The 15,931-nt window shown below is 48.0% G+C and overlaps 1 pseudogene; it reads right to left on the bottom strand.

The window, feature by feature from the left end:
* Positions 1-698: 698 nt before the first annotated feature.
* LOC137622120 (5S ribosomal RNA) lies at positions 699-817 on the bottom strand (annotated as a pseudogene).
* Positions 818-15,931: the final 15,114 nt, after the last annotated feature.

Here is a 15,931-nt window from a genome sequence, read left to right as displayed (position 1 = left end):
GGACTTGCTCGTTACTAAAGGCCAAAGACCCCCAGGTACCCTCTATCTGCGAGGCTCTGCTCAGATAGTCGGAGAGAACATTCCTCTGCCCGGAATGAGCGAGCCGATAGTGGTATTAAGAGGACCTCGGATCATCTCAGTATCTCTACTGCAAGATGCGAAGGTATGAAAATGCGTCCCTTGCTGGTTGGAATACGCCAGTACCATGAAGTCGTCGTGCACGGGGCGATTCGGCAGGAACTGTAGGATTTGTAGAGGGGCCAGACTACGGCCCCTAAGCCTGCCTGAATGACGGAGAGGTATCCTTCAGGTCCTGACCATAGGCCAGAACCGAAACATGCCCCCCCCCCTTTTCTTTGGCGAGTCCGAGAACAGCATCAAAATGTGGGGAAAGGACGAGAATATCCACTCCCATCAAGAGGTTCCATAGGTCAACACCCATTGCAGGTCTAAACGTTCCGCTGGTCCCATAGGGGCCAGAAAGTCCGGTTAATCGTTGCTTTGATAACACCGGAACTTGGGCCGCCCCACAGGGAACTTATCCTGAGGCGACCGTTCGGGACTTTAGACGGGTCAATGAGGAAAAGAGACCCAGGAAACGTTCCAAGGTAGGGCTGAAAGCTCTGCTTGACTGAGAACGGGTACTGCGACTCTGCTCAGCCTTGCCACAGACAACTGAAGGGAAGGCTCGGAGAGGGAGGCAACATCATCTGGCGTCCCCAGGCGGTCACCCATCCAAGTACTGACCAGACCCAACGTTGCTTAACTTCGCTGATCGGACGAGAAGCGGTGTTTCCAACGTGGTAAGGCCGTTAACTCAATATCATGGCTAGATACTCCAGATGTTGAGGCAGAAGTAGAGAAGGCTCCTAGCAAATTACCATGATACCTCACTCATGGTAATGATCCGGAAGCTTGTCCCGGTGTTGAAGAAGGTCGAACCCGAGCCTACCGGAGTTGACCAGACCTCCAAAAGGCGAAGGAGGGGAAGCCTGCTCCTGAGCGGCCATGAGGAAAGCAGGGAGAGTTCTCTGGGGAAAAACCTGCGATGCCCTGGCAGGATCGCCACACCGCATCTTAAGTCTAGGCTGAATTCCAAGAGCTTCCTGGAAGATGGATGGAATGGAAACTGGATGTACCCGTCCTTCCGATCCAGGGCCTAAGGAGTCCTGCCGCCTCGTTACCAGTCTGATCGATTCTGCTGTTCCACGCTGGACGAAGTTTGTTCGACAAACTTGATCAGAGCTGAGAGGTCGACGACGGAATTCCCGTCTCAGATGCTTTCCTACGAGAAAGGATCGACTGAAGAAGCCGGTGGGTGAAGCCGTCGACGACCCTATGGAGGACCTTCTCCTAAGGCATGGATCATTCTGCCCAAACGGGCAAAACTCTTGCTGACCCCATGGCATAGAGGTTCAGAGACACTGAATACGCTGACAGAGACGGAGAGATGGTAAGAGCGAGGCGCGATATCCTTGGCGGATCACGGAGATCGTGCAGGAATCGGCATCGGGAAGCTGTTATCCGGATGAGTAACCTTAGGCATCCTCCCAGCGTGAGACCTGCAAGGTGGGGTTGCCAATCCTAGAGTTTGTGAACTCTGCCGCTCCCTCTAGGATTATGCCCCCCCCCCCCGGGAGATCCTCCCGTGCTACCTGTCCCTGACAGGAGGGGACTGGTATTGGACACCTTGTCTTAGCTGCCGTAGCCGGTCCGATAACTTAGGCCAACGAGGCTGAAAGAAGAGGCGCTGGAGGCCTGCAAACAAGCTCTTCCCAAGGATGGAAGAGTGTTTGAGCTTGTCGACATCCACGGATGAGACACCCGAGGGGAAGCCCTCGGTCACTGCGTCTAGATGGTCCAACATCGAGCTTGCCCGCAAGTTCGAAACTTGGCAACGAAACGCCAAGGTGCTTGAGCCCGAGAGGAGGAGAGTACCCATGATCTTCCTGAAGCTTCCTTGTACAAAACCTTGGGTCGCAACCGAGGAGGGAAAGGGCCTGGTAAGCCCCTTCCACGAGATGGAGAAGAGGAAGGGCTAAACCAGTCACCCATTACCCGCCCAGGTTCTGGAAAGAAGAATGTTGCTCAGACCTCCCTGAAGATTCTTCCTGCTCTTGCATGTACGGGGTGAAGACTGTGTTCTGGAAATACGCTCCAGAAGACTCGCCAGGCTGGCCATGTTGCGAAACCCCGACCAACGTTACTTAACTTCGCACGGGAATCGCGGTCGCAATCGGCCTGGCACTCGCGTGATAGTAAATCAATGGTTTGCGCGTGGCCGAAAGTGGAAGCGCCCATGCGCGGGCACGCGGGAGCGCAGAAAAAGGGCGAGCGTGGTAGGAAGGGTGAGAGTTGGTGGTCGGAATCCGAAAGTTCACAGGTGAGCGATGACCCGTAGGCGAGCAATGGATACTGCAGGAATCGCGCGACGGGACCCCGTCGGGTCGCGCGACGGGACACCGTCGGTTCGTGTGCGGGTGAACATTGGAGCGCATGCGCGTAGGCACGCGGGCACGTGGGCGTGTGGTCGCGCAGGCACGTGGCCGCGCGGGTGAGTGCAGGCGGTCGGGAGACCGATGGCGCGTTGACGAGCAATGGCGCGTCTTGGCGAGCGATGGCCCGTCAGCAAGCGACGGCGCGGTGGTGCTTTCACAAAACGCTAGCGCGCAGGTGAAGAATCGCGCGGGCGGGTAGGCGATCCCTAACGCGTAAGAGACTAGGGATGGATAGCGCGCATCGCACTAAACAGAAGGCGGGCAGGTGCATCAGGAAGGTGAGCGCTGAAGCGAGCTGTCAATCAGGCGATCCTGGACGGTCAGGAAAAACCGTTGGCGCCCATTGGTGCGTGGCAGGAAAGGGCGCGCAGATGTGTGCTGGCGATTGAAGAAAGCTGGCACACAGAAGGACAGAAGAAAAGGTGAGCGCTGGCGAGCAGGAGGAAGATCTACGGCAAGACTCAGCTACCGGAGGTCGTCCACAGCAGGCGAGCGCTAGATCGCTACTGATGGTGTCCAGGGGACCTGACACGCCTGGCAGAACGATGGCGATCGTTGACGTGCAGGAGATCGCTGACGAGCAGGCGAACGTTGACGCATCTGTGGTCGCTGGCGAGCTGGTGATCACTGGCGAGCAGAAGGCAACGCGTGGAATCCTGTGTGTAGAAGAAGAGTCCTTGTCCAAGACCTGAACCGAAGTTATAGATTGCGAGGGCGAACGTGGCCGCACAGGGCGCGTAACAGGAACCAACAGGAACAGCAGCGATGATCATCAGGAGAGCGCTGACGAACAGGAGAGTGCTGGCGAACAGGAGAGCGCTAGCGATCAGGAAAACGCTGATGAGCAGGAGAGCGCCTGTGCACGAACACTGAGCAAGAGAGCGCCTGTGCGCTAACACTGAGCAGGAGAGAACACTGCAGAAGGGCGCGCAGGGGAACCCTGACACGCAAGGGAAGCAGCCCCGTGGGAGGCAACCCTTTCGAAGGGACCGTTGTCCGTCGGAAGACGAGGTCAGACTGCTGTCCATCTGCACCAGGGGCGGAAGGTCAAGAAGGCGTTGGAGATTGATCCCCGGAGAGATCTACAGAGGAAGGAGCTGCAGGCTGCATACGGAGATTCAAAAAGGCACCTCTTAGCACCCTTATAGGGAGATGGGAGGCCCTTACGACGTAGCGGACGGTGAGCCTTACGACGTAGCGGACGGTGAGCCTTACGGCGAAGGCGGCCAACAGCAACAACAGCAGAAGAGTCCTCCGAAGAGGAGTCTCTATGAGTGTACTCTCTCGCGAACGAAAGAGAAACACTTCATAGAAGAGACGGGTCAGCCAGTGACCTAAAAAGAGCAATCCTCCAAAGAGGGGCTCCTGCAGTTGCCCAGCCCCTTGAGTGTAACTGCAGGTGCGACCGCCCAGCACCAAGAGCATAGTCACACGAAAAAGAGGCAAGAGAAGAACCCCCCAAAGGAAAAAAACTCAGCCTGGACAGGAAAACTTCCCTCGGAAGGAAAGTTACCCACCCAAGGAGGCGAGCCTCCTGAGTGTTCTAAAATGAACTGGAGAGCTGCCAATCGTCACGGGAGTACTTCCAGGAGAAGGAGACACGCCCCTGACGAAGATCTATAGGGGAGGCAGCAACAGCCGAATCCCCAGGCCTCAACAAGACAACTCACTCCGTTGTCACATTACAGAAACGAACTAGATCGGTAACTGTGAAAAATAAAAACAAAAATCACTAGTTAACATTCATTCCCCCGGGAAGGCTCCGAAGAGGAATCCCGAGGGAAAGGAACACAAGAATTACACAACTGGCACGTGCCCTCACAACCACTTACACTCACGGAAGGAGAGCTGTAACCAACACAGAATTATAACAATTATAATTAAGTAACTATGTGATTATGTAATTTAAAATGAATGAACACTAAAGAAAGAACGAAAACCCCAAAAGGAATCGTTCTACAAAGCTGAAAAATCAACAAATACAATTAGATTCATAAACTAATTGAGACAAAACGTACGGCGTAGCAACCCCACCCACACGGGAAGGAAGCTACTCAGATGTAGTAAAAGTAACGAAGTAAAAGGGTGAACGACCTCAAGAGAGAGAGAGAGAGAGAAAGACCGTAGTCAAACTCGATCGCGACCCATGAAATTACACCATGGTGGCCTAACTGCCGAGGGCTCCACGGAGATATTGTACACTACACACACAAGCACAAACTCTGAAAAGGAAACTTACTGATTTCTATACTCAAATATATACATAAACACAAAAAAATGTTTACATATATATTGAGTAAAAGAAAAGTAAGTGATTAAGTAAAGAGAAAACAAACAATGGCTGCCAAGCGAGGACAAAGACAGAGATGTCTGTCTATTGTCCGAGCCAAAAGTGAAGTGAAGCAGTTCACCGGTGTGTGAGGGAGGGAAGGGGTAGCTAGCTACCACTCCCCTACCCCCCTGCTAACTAGCGCGGGGGTAATACACCCTCGTTAAATTCTAATGGCTCGCCATTTCAGATACGCCGAAAGGTAAACCCAATGTAAATAGCGTGGTTTGTATTTCGGTTACGGAAAAAATAATTTTTAAACATATGACTTTACCTGGTAGTTATATATATAGCTGATTAACACCTTTGGTGGAGGGTCAGAGACAGCCAACATTGTTGGTGCTTAAGGGTTTGTACCTGATAAGGAATCTGACTTCAATGAATTCCTGCCTCATTATGTCCGGTTTCCTTACGAGATCCAGCGATCCACCCAGGGGCTGAAGACCTCTAGGAGCTGTCAAACCGGTGTAAAAGCCTCTATGTGACAGGACCTCCTTCAATACCCTTGTTCCGGGCTCTATCAAGGAACAAACTGACCACCTGACTAAAATCAATGATTGAGGAAGACTGTCGTCCAATCTCCACAAACAACCATAAATATACAATAGTTCCAGAGAAGAAAAAGGTATTAGGTTACGGGAATGTAGTGGTAGATCCTTCCCCCACTACTGTACTCGCTGCTACAAATGATCCCAGAGTGTAGCAGTCCTCATAAAGAGTCTGGACAAGTTTCAAATAGTGTGAGGCAAACACAGATTTACTCTTCCAGAAGGTTGTGTCCATAATGGTTTGTAAAGACCTATTCTGCTTGAAGGCTACAGAAGTTGCCACAGCTCTAACTTCATGTGTCTTGACCTTCAAAAGCTTGATGTCTGCCTCACTACAATGTGAATGAGCCTCCCTTATTAAGAGCCAGATGAAGAAGGATAGTGCATTCTTCGACATTTGTAACAAAATCTTCTTGACCGAGCAGCAAAGTGCTTCTGACTTGCCCCGTAACTCTTTTGTTCTTTCCAGGTAGAACTTCAGGGCTCTTACTGGACACAGGACCTTCTCCAATTCCTCTCCAACTACATCCGAAAGGTTCGGAATCTCAAAAGCCTTGGGCCAGGGTTGAGAAGGGCGTTCGTTTTAAGCAAAAACGCCTAGCTGTAAGGAGCAGATAGCCTTGTTATTTCTAAAGCCTACGTTTTTGTTGAGGGCATGAATCTCACCGACCCTTTTAGCTGTCGCCAGACTGACCCAAAAGTATGTCTTCATGGTGAGGTCCTTAAACGAAGCTGAGTGCAAGGGCTCAAACCTGTCACTCATTAGGAACTTCAGGACTATATCCAGATTCCAAGCTGGCGATTCCTCATGTCGTTCCTTAGTTGTTTCAAAGGATTTGAGAAGATCCTGGAGGTCTTTATTATTAGAAAGGTCCAAATTCCTATGCTTGAAGACGGCCGCTAACATGCTCCTGTATCCCTTGATGGTTGAAGTTGAAAAACCTACGTTTCCTTCTAAGGTATAGCAGGAAGTCAGCAATCTGAGTCATAGAGGTACTAGAAGAGGAAACAGAGTTGACTTTCCAGAAGGTTGTGTCCATAATGCTTTGTAAAGACCTATTCTGCTTGAAGGCTTCAGAAGTTCCACAGCTCTAACTTCATGTGTCTTGACCTTCAAAAGCTTGAGGTCTGCTTCACTACAATGTGAATGAGCCTCCCTTATTAAGAGCCAGATGAAGAAGGATAGTGCATTCTTCGACATTTGTAACAAAATCTTCTTGACCGAGCACCTAAGTGCTTCTGACTTGCCCCGTAACTCTTTTATTCTTTCCTGGTAGAACTTCAGGGCTCTTACTGGACACAGGACCTTCTCCAATTCCTCTCCAACTACATCCGAAAGGTTCGGAATCTCAAAAGCCTTGGGCCAGGGATGAGAAGGGCGTTCGTTTTAAGCAAAAAAGCCTAGCTGTAAGGAGCAGATAGCCTTGTTATTTCTAAAGCCTACGTTTATGTTGAGGGCATGAATCTCACCGACCCTTTTAGCTGTCGCCAGACTGACCCAAAAGTGTGTCTTCATGGTGAGGTCCTTAAATGAAGCTGAGTGCAAGGGCTCAAACCTGTCACTCATTAGGAACTTCAGGACTATATCCAGATTCCAAGCTGGCGATTCCTCATGTCGTTCCTTAGTTGTTTCAAAGGATTTGAGAAGATCCTGGAGGTCTTTATTATTAGAAAGGTCCAAATTCCTATGCCTGAAGACGGCCGCTAACATGCTCCTGTATCCCTTGATGGTTGAAGTTGAAAAACCTACGTTTCCTTCTAAGGTATAGCAGGAAGTCAGCAATCTGAGTCATAGAGGTACTGGAAGAGGAAACAGAGTTGACTCTGCACCTTTCTCTAAAAACCTCCCACTTGGATTGGTAAACCTTGATGGTAGAAGGCCTCCTTGCTCTTGCAATCGCCCTAGCTGCCTCCTTCGAAAAACCTCTAGCTCTTGTGAGTTTTTCGATAGTCTGAAGGCAGTTAGATGTAGAGCTTTGAGGTTTTGATGGTACCTTTCCAAGTGGGGTTGTTTGAGTAGATCTACTCTTAATGGGAGGCTTCTCATGGTGTCCACCATCCATTCTAGTACCTCTGTGTACCACTCTCTTGTGGGCCAAAAGGGGGCCACTAGAGTCAATCTGGTTCCCTCGTGTGACACGAATTTTTGCATTACTTTGTGCACAATCTTGAACGGAGGGAATGCGTACACGTCCAGGTGGGACCAGTCTAATAGGAAAGCGTCAATGTGGACTGCTTCGAGATCTGGCACTGGGGAGCAGTAGGTCTCCAATCTCTTCGTCTTCGAGGTTGCAAACAGGTCTAAACAAGGATGACTCCAAATCCGCCACAGGTTCTTGCAGACCTCCTGGTGAAGTGTCCATTCTGTGGACAAAACTTGACCTCTCCTGCTGAGACTGTCTGCCATCACATTCCTTGCCCCTTGAATAAACATTGTTACAAGGGTTACATTCTTCACTTTTGCCCAGTAAAGAAGTTCTCTCGCAGTCTCTTAAAGGGACCTCGAGTGGGTTCCGCCTTGTTTGGCTACGTAGGCCAACGCTGTAGTGTTGTCGGCGTTGACCTGCACCACTATGTTCAGGACGGACCCTTCGAAGCCTTTGAGGGCCAACAGGACTGCCAACAGCTCCTGGTTTATGAGGAGGATCTCCTGATCTTTTGTCCAGGAACCCGAGATCTCCAACTTGCCCAGTATTGCTCCCCACCCCGAGTCCAAGGCGTCAGAACACAACACAAGGTCTGGGTTCCTCTGTTCCAGGGAGAGACCTTCTTGAAGTTTGACTGGGTCGTTCCACCACTGAAGGCAACTTTTTTACGGATTCTGTATTGGTGATACATTTCGTCTCCAGTTCCTTTCCCTTGTCCCAATGTCGATTGAGGTGGAACTGAAGAGGGTGAAGATTCAGTCTTCCCAGGGAGACAAACTGCTCCAACGAGGAGAGGGTTCCCAGCAGACTCATCCACTCTCTCACAGAACACTTCCGTTTCTCTAGAAAGCAATGAAGCTTCAACAGGGCTTGCTCCGTCCTTGAGGCAGACGGAAAAGTCCGAAAAACTTGACTCCGAATCTCTATCCCCAAACCCAAATAAAGGATCTCTTGGGATGGTGTCAGTTGAGACTTGTCTCTGTTTATCAGAAGACCCAGTTCTGATAACCTCAACGTCATCTGCAGATCCTCCAGGAAGCGATTGTAGGAATGAGCTCTGAGTAGCCAGTCGTCCAGATACAGGGAGGCTCTGATACCACTTGAATGCAGCATGCCCGCTACCCAAAACTGGAAAACTTCCTCCTTGTACACGAACCTCAGGTATTGCTTGAAGTTCGGATGGATGGGGATGTGGAAGTAAGCATCCTGGAGGTCTAAAGAGACCATCCAGTCATCCTTTCTTACTGCTGCTAGGACTGATTTCGATGTCTCCATGGAGAACTTTGTCTTCTGAACGAAGGCATTGAGAGCACTTACATCCAGGACTGGTCTCCATCCCCCCGATTTCTTGGGAACCAGGAATAAGCGGTTGTAAAAACCTGGTGACCGCAAATCTCGCACCCTCTTTATTGCCTCCTTCTCCAATAAGAGAGACATTTGATGTTGCATAGCCTGTATCTTCGACTCCTCTCTGTAACTGGCAGAGAGATCTATCGGAGTTACTACTAAAGGGGGTTTCCCTAGGAAAGGGATTTTGTATCCCTCCTTTAGTAACTGTACGGACCAAAGGTCTGCTCCTCTCCTCTCCCAAGCTCGCCAGAAGTTGTTTAGTCTGACTCCTACTGCTGTCTGGAGGCGAATACAGTCAGACTCTGCTTCGCCCTGGTTTTGATCTTCTTCTCTTTGCTCTCCTTCCCTCGGGTCTGGTACTACCCCTGCAGAAAGTTTTCCCTCGAAAGGGCTGCGAAAACTGAGGGAATGGAGCTCCTTCCTTAGGTTTGCAGCTTGAGAAGGAAGTAGGCAGAACCTTCCTTGCTGTTTTAGACACCAAATCCTGTGTGGCCTTTTGGGCTAAAGGAGAAGAGACCTCTCTGACCAACTCTTGAGGAAAAAGGGAGGAAGAAAGAGGTGCGTACAGTAATTCAATTCCGACTTTTGTATGGGTGTAACCCCATTGGACAAAAAAGAGCACATTTGGGCTCTTTTCTTAAGAACACCCGCCGAAAAAAGGGCCGCCAACTCATTGGATCCGTCTCTTTAGGCTTTGTACATGCAAGACATAATGTGGATGAGGCTTTCAGTGTCCACATCCTTCAAAGCATAAACCTTTTTTCCCAAGGCTCCCAGAGTCCAGTCAAGGAAAAATGGACACCTCGAAGAGCTCTGAAGATGCCTTTGAGAAGATGATCAAGCTCTGACGTTGACCAGGGCACTTTGGTTCTTGTCATGGCTGTCCGACGAGGGAGTCCACCAGACTCGAAAAGTCTCCTTGGCCAGAGGCAGGAACTCCCAAGCCGAGAACTTCTCCAGTCTCGTACCAAACGCTAGATATGGAAGCCAATCTGGCCGGGGGAAAAGAGAAAACGGTCTTTCCCTGGTCCTTCTTGGATTGCATCCAGTCCCCCATCATTCTCAAGGCTCTCTTAGATGAGAGAGACAACACCATCTTTGTGAACAGAGACTTCTTCGACACCTTCCCTAGCGTAAACTCTGAAGGCGGGGAACGAGGAGCAGCAGGAACAAAATAATTAGGAAACTCTTCGGTAAAAACTCTCATAAGTTTCTTTAAATCCACCGAAGGATGAAGGGTCTTAGGATCTTCTCCTTCCGAGATTTCCTCTAAAGGATCACTAGGGGAGAGGTGACCGTCGATCCCTTCTTCCGACAGGTCTCTAATCGAGGTAGAGACGTTCTGTTTCCTAGGAGTCAACTCCTTAATATCCTGACTTCTGGCATCAAGGAGTCCGATATCATGACGCCTGGCGTCACGTTATTCCAACGCTTGACGCTCGGAACTATGACGTTCGCGATCTTGACGCTCGGAACTATGACGTTCGCGATCTTGACGCTCGGAACTATGACGTTCGCGATCTTGACGCTCGGAACTATGACGTTCGCGATCTTGACGCTCGGAACTATGACGTTCGCGATCTTGACGCTCGGAACTATGACGTTCGCGATCTCGACGCTCGGAACTATGACGTTCACGATCTCGACGCTCGGAACTATGACGTTCGCGATCTCGACGCTCAGTTTCATGACGTCCGAGGCTCTTACGCTCGGCGTCCTGACATCCAATTCCTTGACACTCGGCGTCATGCGTACCAGTCTCTCTACGCTTAGCATGATGTTCCTCCTTACGACGCTCGGCGTCATGGCTACCAGGTTCCTGACGCTTGGTAAGCTATTCCTCTACTCGACGCTCAGCATCAAACATCATGTCTAACTCTTACAGCAGTGTTAGTAGCTTGACGTCCAAGGCTCTGACGCTCGGTGTTACGACATCCAAGTTCTTGATGCTCGGCAACATGACTTGCAAGGTTCCGACGCTCGGCGTCCCGACGTCCAACTTCTTGACGCTCGGCGTCATGCCTTCCAAGGTTCTGACGCTCGGCGTCACGACGTCCAACTTCTCGACGCTCGGTGTCATGACTTCCAACTATTTGACGCTTGGCGTGATGTAGTCCAAATCCTTGACGCTCGGCGTCCTTGCTGACGCTTGGCGTCATGGCATTTATAATCTAGACGCTCGGCGTCATGACGAGCAACTTTCTTCTTGTCTAGCAGGAAGGGAAATACGTAAGACGCCAGCCCCGTCTGTGAGCTGCGTCATCCGACGGCGAAGATAACAATTTTATCTCGCCTTTCCCATGGCGAGGGCGAGCGCCTGGGAAGCTTCAACAGGTACGCTCGAGGGGACGACTGCTCGGGAGCTAACACCTCTCGCCTCCTTTTGCCTATCAACATTCCTTCTCCCAGGGGTTGGGGAGCTTGGAAGAGGTCCAGGGCTAGGAGAACGACAGGTCTGAGCAGCCGTACCCTCCACTGCACTGATTTTAGCACTGAAACTTGCACTTTTTTACTCCTTCACATCAGACCATAATTTAGACCTTCCCGCTGCGAGAGATTCTACTCTTTCGCCAAGGGCTAGAATGAGAATCCAATAGGCTATACGATTAATATTAATATTCCCAACATCGAAAAAATAAATAACGATACAAAGTAATTTGTGGGACTGTATCGATCGTCATGAGTACTACGTAGCGTAAATTTGACTGTACGCTAGTTTAATCTCTGATAATAGATCGATGATTATCTAAAGAAAGTATACTAATTGGACAAATATTTTCTTAAAAATAATATATTCCTTTTACATTATAAAAATTGAATACTTTTGCTTTGTAAGTTAGTATTTTCTTTTCATTCCTTGCAAGAAAAAGAAACGAATTTGCAAGTCATTTTTCGTAGAGTTTACTTCACATGACTTGTGACGTCATAGTGCTGGCGGAATGATTTCCTTCCATCATCATGTCTTTAAGAGTTGGTTCATTAGTTTTTACAGTAGGGGGAAAAACTCCTGATCCTATCCCTTTCAAGCTTACGAACATAGCGATCATATTCCAACCACTCACTCTCAGTCAAAATAAAACAAAACCAAAACGAGCGAAAGCCAAAGCCAACGTGTACTTCACCAAATTAACTGCAAAAAACACAGGCCACAGCGAGCGAAATTCCAACGATGTCACCGGTGAGGTGGCAGGGAAGATCTGAGGAATGACTGGAATGGTTCCAGGTACCTGGGTAGAGGGCGCACTGGTGGTACACCTGGCTACCCAATCGGCGATTGCAGCGAGTTTTGAAATTTCTGCCGTGACGTCAGGGACTAAGCTATACATATAACTACCAGGTAAGTCAGATGTTTGAAATAAGAGGAAGAGCAAATTGACAAAAAAAGATTGTTATGCTTGAGTATACCAACTAAAAAATTCTCCTATAGATAATTCATAGTATAACCCATGGGATAAAGGTCAATCTTCAGTGAGTGTCTGGCCACATGGAATCAGAATGCAGTACCATAACTAATGCCATTTAGCTCTGCAAGAAATTTACATACACACACCCATAATAGAAATACTTCCAACCTACGGAGCATATGAAAACCTAAGAATCCCCCTTCAACCTTTCCTGCAGAATGTTCAATTGACATCCTCACCTAAAATGAGCATCCACACCTAAAATAACAAAGATTAAAGTAATTTGTATTTTTCCTAACTATATAAAGATGAGTCCTTTAATAACAGGACTATGATTTCAGTATTCCTGGAATGCTGTTGTTAAGATTATAAAAAGGTCTTAGTGGTTACTGGCAAGGGGGGGGGGGGGGTTCTGTTCCCCCTGCCAGCACACCAAGTAGCTACCTTGACCTTCCCTAGCATTTGTGAGGTGGATGAGGCAGGAAGTAAAACTTAAAAGGACTCGGGTTTGTATAGTTAAGAATATATAATATGTTTGTCCTACATATATACAAACCCTTTTCCTTTAATAGGAGACTTAACCTAAGGGGGAAGGAAGTCCTATAACCAAACTGCCTTGTAAAATTCCTGGGATGTTCAAACACTTTGACCCAGAAAGGTATGAAAGTGTTAAGACTCCTGGCCACCTTCCATCACCTGAGAAAAGATTTTTAGGTGATATTCTAGATTCCTGTTCGGAGACAGCCTGTTAATAAAGAGCCCCTATCTTCAAGGATATTATGCGCGCAAAGTGTGGTCAATTCAAAGTAATGGGATTGTCAATAGGTGTCTCCATGATTTGGGTAAATAACACCATCTATAATGTTTGGTAAACAATTCAAGATACGACCACTGTCTAACTGTACGTCTTATGCTTTCGTTGCAGTGGGCATTTGACTAAAATTCTTCTGATACCCTATCAGCAGTCTGAAAGAGTTTATGCAGATATCTTTGAGCTAGCATGTGCATTACTAGGTTGGGAGTTGTTCTAGGGACTATCTAAGGAAGGGAGAATTAGCAAAGCCTCAAGTCGAGGCACAACAAGAGGCAATACAGTAGTGCCTAAGGAGGATGGTGGAGATGCTTCTATATCTACTTATATGGAAGAAATGCTCAGTATGAAGCCTCACCTGCATCAACGTCCAGTCCAGCAAACAAGGGCATATCCGCTGCACCCCATGAAGAGGAAAAAGGCCAGACATTCTTACCTCTCATCCAAGGCTAAGTTGCCACTACTACTTTGGATAAGCTGCTTCTTGCCATAATGAAGGAGCAAGCTTCACTACACAACTTGCTGACCAGCTACCACAGGCCCCAGTAAGAACATATTCAAGGACTTGTGGGAATCTTAGTCAGACAGTGTCGTGAAGATAGTCTGGCATTTCCAGACTACAGCTGTCAACTTCTGACTCACCGGGAGGTTCTTCTTGAAGGCTAGTAAAGAAAGAAGCCCTCTGATGTTTTGAGCGTGAGCTCAAGTAGGTTCTTCCAGATCCTCAGCCAAAAGAGAATATTCTCTTCTAGTAGTTTCTGGAAGCCAGGAGGGTATGGTACTGTATTCTTGGAGATTTTCTTCTTTTGTCTACCTGTGCTAACAAAAAGGTTTTGTACCTGTAGTATGACTGGCTGTGTCCACTTCAGGTAGTGATGTATTGCCAACTCCTCTGGATTATTGGTAGCATCTTAAGGGAGGAGATGGTATAAGATTTTAACCTGGAACTCATGAAAAAGAAACCCTTTACGATCACTCTGTACGACTTGCGACATAAAAAAAGTCGTGAAGTTCGCCTACAAGCTATATCAAGTCTAAAGCAAGAAGCTCTTTATGAATATAGATAATTCCCTCAAAGAGGAAAGATCTAAGCCTTTCAGTCTTAAGATCTGTCTCAAGGCTAAACTATGGCCTTTTACCAATGAGTCTGAGAGGAGCTTCTCCCAGCGAAGGTAGAAAATAAAATATGCTATTAGCTGCAGAGGCCCTGAATAGAGAAGTATCCCTTCTACGACACTAATCACAGAAGATGGCTCCCCACTTTGCTTTGTAAACTTCGTCAGAGGACCTATGCAGATAGTCAGACAAGAAAAGCCTTTCACTCGCAAATGCTGGATAATCTCCACTAGTGAAGTCACTGGGATGTCACCTCATTGTAGTGCCCTTGCAGGTGGGGCTGACAAAGTAGCTTTGGCCACAGGGCAGTTCTCTCACTACAGTACTTTGATTAGGAGCATCAGCAGGTCTGGCTACCATTCGGCATGTGGCCATTTGAAAGCCACCATGGTTACTCTACGTTTGGGGTAGTAAGCAGCACCCTGTTAATTTCTCTTTGAATTGGGCAGAATGGTGGAAAAGCGACGGTGATTTCCTGATGATGTTGGAAGGCATCCTCTAGGGCCACTGCTGGGTCCAAAACTGGGACACAGAATGCTGAAAGTTTCTTGTTGAGGCAAGTGGCAAACAAGATGATTGATTGGAAACCCTGCTAAGTCAAGTCTTTTCACCACTAAAGGATGAAGGGACCACTCTGCACATATGTTCTGTCCCTGGCAACTGAGCTTTTCCGCAATTTTATTCCTTTTGCTAAGAATGAACCTTGTCAAATCTGCTATGTTGTCTAGTGCCTAAGATTGGGCCTTTTTTACCAACTTGCAAAGATGCTGTAAAACAGTACCTCTTTGCTTACTGATGTATGCCATTATGGTAGTGTTGTTACTCAACAATGCTACCGAGTGGAGTATAGGACACTTAGAATGACTGCAGTGCCAGAAATGACTACTTCATTTCCACCCAGTTTGTGTGCAGGCATTTTTCTTTGTCTGACCTGCACTCAGAAGTGGTCTGATTCCAGAGTTGTACACCCCATCCCTCTTTCAATGTGTCCATGAAGAGAAGCATTTTCAGAGAAGAGAACTTCAGGGAAGTGCCCTTGATGAGTTTCTCATAATTTAGTCACCTAACTATATCCTTCTCGTCTACCAGTTTTAATCCTGAATGGGAGGTAAATCAGTTGTTGTTTGCGGATGATACTGTACTGGTAGCAGACACAGAAGAGAAGCTTGACCGACTAGTGACAGAATTTGGAAGGGTGTGTGAGAGAAGGAAGTTGAGAGTTAATGTGGGTAAGAGTAAGGTTATGAGATGTACGAGAAGGGAAGGTGGTGCAAGGTTGAATGTCATGTTGAATGGAGAGTTACTTGAGGAGGTGGATCAGTTTAAGTACTTGGGGTCTGTTGTTGCAGCAAATGGTGGAGTGGAAGCAGATGTACGTCAGAGAGTCAATGAAGGTTGCAAAGTGTTGGGGGCAGTTAAGGGAGTAGTAAAAAATAGAGGGTTGGGCATGAATGTAAAGAGAGTTCTATATGAGAAAGTGATTGTACCAACTGTGATGTATGGATCGGAGTTGTGGGGAATGAAAGTGATGGAGAGACAGAAATTGAATGTGTTTGAGATGAAGTGTCTAAGGAGTATGGCTGGTGTATCTCGATTAGATAGGGTTAGGAACGAAGTGGTGAGGGAGAGAACGGGTGTAAGAAATGAGTTAGCAGCTAGAGTGGATATGAATGTGTTGAGGTGGTTTGGCCATGTTGAGAGAATGGAAAATGGCTGTCTGCTAAAGAA

This window comes from Palaemon carinicauda, chromosome 28 (genome assembly GCF_036898095.1).
Source record: "Palaemon carinicauda isolate YSFRI2023 chromosome 28, ASM3689809v2, whole genome shotgun sequence".
Lineage (NCBI taxonomy): Eukaryota > Metazoa > Arthropoda > Malacostraca > Decapoda > Palaemonidae > Palaemon > Palaemon carinicauda.
Note: the sequence above shows the minus strand (reverse complement) of the source record. Positions and strands in the feature narration are given on the sequence as shown.